We start from the raw sequence: 5,109 nt of genomic DNA, 5'->3' as shown, positions 1-5,109 counted from the left end.
AAATAATACTTTCTTTAAAAAAAAATATATAAATTGTTGAGGCGGTTTTGAAGATGAGTTTAAGGAAAATAAAAAATATATATAAAAATGTATGCGAAGAAAGTTGTAAATATATATACAGTGGAGCAAAAAAGTATTTAGTCAGCCACTAATTGTGCAAGTTCTCCCAATTAAAAAGATGAGAGAGGCCTGTCATTTTTTATCATAGGTACACTTCAACTATGACAGACAAAATGACAACAAAAAAATCCAGAAAATCACATTGTAGGATTTTTAATGAATTTATTTTCAAATTATGGTGGAAAATAAGTATTTGGTCACCTACAAACAAGCAATATTTCTGGCTCTCACAGACCTGTAACTTCTTCTTTAAGAGGCTCCTCTGTCCTCCACTCGTTACCTGTATAAATGGCACCTGTTTGAACTTGTTATCAGTATAAAAGACACCTGTCCACAACCTCAAACAGTCACACTCCAAACTCCACTATGGCCAAGACCAAATAGCTGTCAAAGGACACCAGAAACAAAATTGTAGACCTGCACCAGGCTGGGAACACTGAATCTGCAATAGGTAGGCAGCTTGGTTTGAAGAAATCAACTGTGGGAGCAATTATTAGGAAATGGAAGACCACTGATAATCTCCCTCGATCTGGGGCTCCACGCAAGATCTCACCCCGCGGGGGTCAAAATGATCACAAGTACGGTGAGCAAAAATCCCAGAACCACACGGGGGGACCTAGTGAATGACCTGCAGAGAGCTGGGACCAAAGTAACAAAGTCTACCATCAGTAACACACTACGCCGCCAGGGACTCAAATCCTGCAGTGCCAGACGTGTCCCCCTGCTTAAGCCAGTACATGTCCAGGCCCGTCTGAAGTTTGCTAGAGAGCATTTGGATGATCCAGAAGAAGATTGGGAGAATGTCATATGGTCAGATGAAACCAAAATAGAACTTTTTGGTAAAAACTCAACTCGTCGTGTTTGGAGGACAAAGAATGCTGAGTTGCATCCAAAGAACACCATACCTACTGTGCATGGGGGTGGAAACATCATGCTTTGGGGCTGTAAAGGGACCAGGACGACTGATCCGTGTAAAGGAAAGACTGAATGGGGCCATGTATCGTGAGATTTTGAGTGAAAACCTCCTTCCATCAGGAAGGGCATTGAAGATCAAATGTGGCTGGGTCTTTCAGCATGGCAATGATCCCAAACACACCGCCCGGACAATGAAGGAGTGGCTTCGTAAGAAGCATTTCAAGGTCCTGGAGTGGCCTAGCCCGTCTCCAGATCTCAACCCCATAGAAAATCTTTAGCGGGAGTTGAAAGTCCGTGTTGCCCAGCAACAGCCCCAAAACATCACTGCTCTAGAGGAGATCTGCATGGAGGAATGTGCCAAAATACCAGCAACAGTGTGTGAAAACCTTGTGAAGACTTACAGAAAACGTTTGACCTCTGTCATTGCCAACAAAGGGTATATGACAAAGTATTGAGATAAACTTTTGTTATTGACCAAATACTTATTTTCCACCATAATTTGCAAACATATTAATTAAAAATCCTACAATGTGATTTTCTGGATTTTTTCTTCTCATTTTGTCTGTCATAGTTGAAGTGTACCTATGATGACAATTACAGGCCTCTCTCATCTTTTTAATTGGGAGAACTTGCACAATTGGTGGCTGACTAAATACTTTTTTGCCCCACTGTATATATACGGGACACGACAAGACTAGGACAAAAGACGTCTGAACTGCTATGCCATCTTGGAACCGACTGGTATGACGGTTTATACGTCCCTCGTCTAAACGCAGCATTAGGCTATTTGATGTCTCGTTTTTTTTAAAGTGTATAAATAGCAGCCAAATATGGTATACAGCTATCGATTGTAGGCCTACACTGCATAATGAAACACTCCCTAGTAAATTAGTGTTGCAGCCCACCAGTGTTATGAGGGTGGACTGATTGTAGCCTATTATTGAGCATTAATAGACTGGTTTTACGACAACTTTCTATCCAAGCTGGGGGAGAGCGCGAACTCTGACCTTGCAGGTATCTAGAGAAACTGCATTATGCCAGTGTGCCCTAGAACGGTGGTATCCATACTTTGTGGGGTACTGTACCACTAAAACCCTTTGACCTGACTGAAGTACCCCCTCATGCACGTGCGACCGGCATGATTACTAAATGAGATGTTAAAAAATAACAAATGACACACCCAGTCGAGTTTGGCAGACTTGTTTTCAATGTCAGGGAAGTAGAAATTGTACTCAATGATTTTGGATAAATGTGAGCTCACTATTTGCACCATATGAGCTCTTTCAACATCACTTGTAGAATTATAGCCCACTGTAGGTGTCAAGCTGCTGAAAACTTATATCTCCATCTTCACATTTCCACTCCCAAAGTTTGATCTTCTTAATGAATCAACACACTTTGTCATACATGTTTAGAATGTGTGTCTAACTTGCAGAGTTAGATTCAGGTTGTTGAGTTTGATAAACACATCAGCAAGATAGACTTGGGTGCCCGCCATGCCTATGTCCTTGATCACAGCCACAAGAGGGTGTGTGAGTGCTCAGACAGAAAATCATTACTTCAGATCGCAGCTCAAAAAGCCTCTGTAGCGTTTTCCTACTAGATAGCCAACTGCTGTCCGTGTTAAGCAGTAGCTGCTGGTGCTCAGTCCCACTGTCATCACAGAGCTTTTCAAACAGTAGGTGATTCAGAGGCCTGGATTTAATGGCAATTAAAATCCTTTCACTCTCCCAGGTGTGCACACGAACACAGGATTTCCAATCCAGATTGTGCTCTGAGAAAAAGCTGTCAATAATGTGAAACACATCCTCACCTGTAGTTCTCCCCGTTAGCTTCTTGCAGAACAGAAAGTGCTCATTAATTTCCAAAATGTCTCTGTATTGCACAAACGGAATGAACTGTGCTTCCTTACTGACATCAGTCAATTTGTTCAACAACTGCAGAGAAAATGGACCGGTTTTATAATTTTTTTCCAGAGAAAAATAACATGTATTTTATAATTTTACCGCAAGAAATGCATCATTCTGCAGGAGTTCATATTCTTTTAGGCTACATGTGAGAGGTTATAGGCCTACCTGCAGTCAGTGTCCAGATTTCAGTTACTATTTCATTTGAATTTAAATTAGGAATATTATGTTTATTCATAGTTGCAGGGATACTTGTGAGAGGGATATCAAAGGTGCATGTAAACAGCTTAGGCAGGATATGTGGAAGATTTTTCCAAACTATCTGGAACATTTTTCCAAACTCAGTCCTGGGGCCCATCCTATGTGCACGTTTGGTTTTTGCCCTAGCACTACACATCTGATTCAAATAATCAAATCTTGATGATGAGTTGGTTATGAGTCAGCTGTGTAGTGCTAGAGCAAAAACCTAGCTTTCTATACATATGGAAATTAAAAAGGTTTATGAATTACTTTTTGGAGGGTTACTGCCAAAATAAAATATTAAAGAAAAGAAAATAGACTTCAATGACTGAGCTCGCTTCTTGACACAATGCTAGCTTACCCCGTGCAGCCAGTTGCATCAATGTATCGGAGGCAACACTGTACAGCTGGCAACCGGCCTGCCACAAGGAGCCGCTAGACAAGAAAAACCCAGCCAGCCAAACCCTCCCTAACCTGGACGACGCTGGGCCAATTGTGCGCCGCCTCATGGGTCTCCCCGTCACTGCCGGCTGTGACACGGCCTGGGATCAAACCTAGGGCTGTAGTGACGCCTCAAGCACTGTGATGCAGTGCCATAGACCGCTGGGTGGTTCGAACCCTGAATGCTGATTGGCTGACAGCCGTGGTATACCACGGGTATGACAAAACATTTATTTTTACTGCTCTAAATAAGTTAGTAACCAGTTTATAATAGCAATAAGGCACCTCAGGGGTGTGTTGTTGGCTAGCTCCTCTGAACAACAGTGTCTTAATTAACAAGCAAGCACACTTTCTATGCCAGGCGAAATCGTGCCTCATTCGCTCATTGTTATGGATGTATCCAAATAAATGTCGCTAGTAAACAGGTCTGCACTGTTTGACGTTACTGTACGTTAGCTGTAGTTGGATAGCAAGCAAGAGATAAGGCTGGCAACGGAACATTTAGAACGAACGACTGGGTCGCGTCCATAGATACAGAACAAAAATACTGAACGACTGGGTCGCGTCTCTGGCAACCAAACCAGTAGAACGAATGATCAGCCTGCTTGGGTAGCACAATCCTAGATTTGTTTCGGGACTATATCTTGTGGAATAAAAATAAACGTTTAATGAAAATATGTCAATCATTCTTTGAATATGTTGGTAACCCGTTGTATAAAAGGGATAATGCCCTCAAAGACGGTGTTTGGATGATATATTGGCACGGTTTGCCGGCCAAGACAAACACCCGTGCTAATATGTAACAGTATAACTTTAGTCCGTTCCCTCGCCGGGCTCGAACCAGGGACCCTCTGCACACAGACAACAGTCACCCAGGAAGCATCGTTACCCATCGCTATTAGCGCGCACCACCGCTAACTAGCTAGCCATTATCACTTAAAATGAGTCCTTGTACATATGGTTTGTTAAACTTTGAAATCAATGGTCTTTGTTTGGCATACATTTTTTGTGAAAAATCTAGTCTCAGCACAATTCCGTTACCATGGAATTGCCCATATGCAGAAAAATAATCAGCCTCTGTGGATAATTTCCTCTTAATGTATTTTTCATGTCAACCAGGCACATCTTTTCAAAGAAACACAATTTATTTCAATCTCTAGTTGAGTAAAATAAATCGTTTTGTTCTGGTCAAAGTCATACAGAAAATTGCGGTAAACAGCGCCACACCCAGGCAGAAAAATGTTCTATTCACAACCAGGCCCATCTCTTCAAAAAAGCACACGTTTATTCCATCTCCATTTGAGCAAAATAAGTAGTTTTGTTGTGATCACATGAAAATCCTAACAATTAAGGTGAAGTGCGCCACAGTCAGGCAGAAAATTCAGAATATTCTATTATACAGTGAGAACAAAAAGTTTCCCTGGCTGCTATATGGCTGTTACTTAGACATACTATAACAGTACATTTATAGATGGCATTCACTGAT

Source organism: Oncorhynchus mykiss, chromosome 2, assembly GCF_013265735.2.
Source record: "Oncorhynchus mykiss isolate Arlee chromosome 2, USDA_OmykA_1.1, whole genome shotgun sequence".
Lineage (NCBI taxonomy): Eukaryota > Metazoa > Chordata > Actinopteri > Salmoniformes > Salmonidae > Oncorhynchus > Oncorhynchus mykiss.
This window is presented reverse-complemented; position numbering follows the sequence as displayed.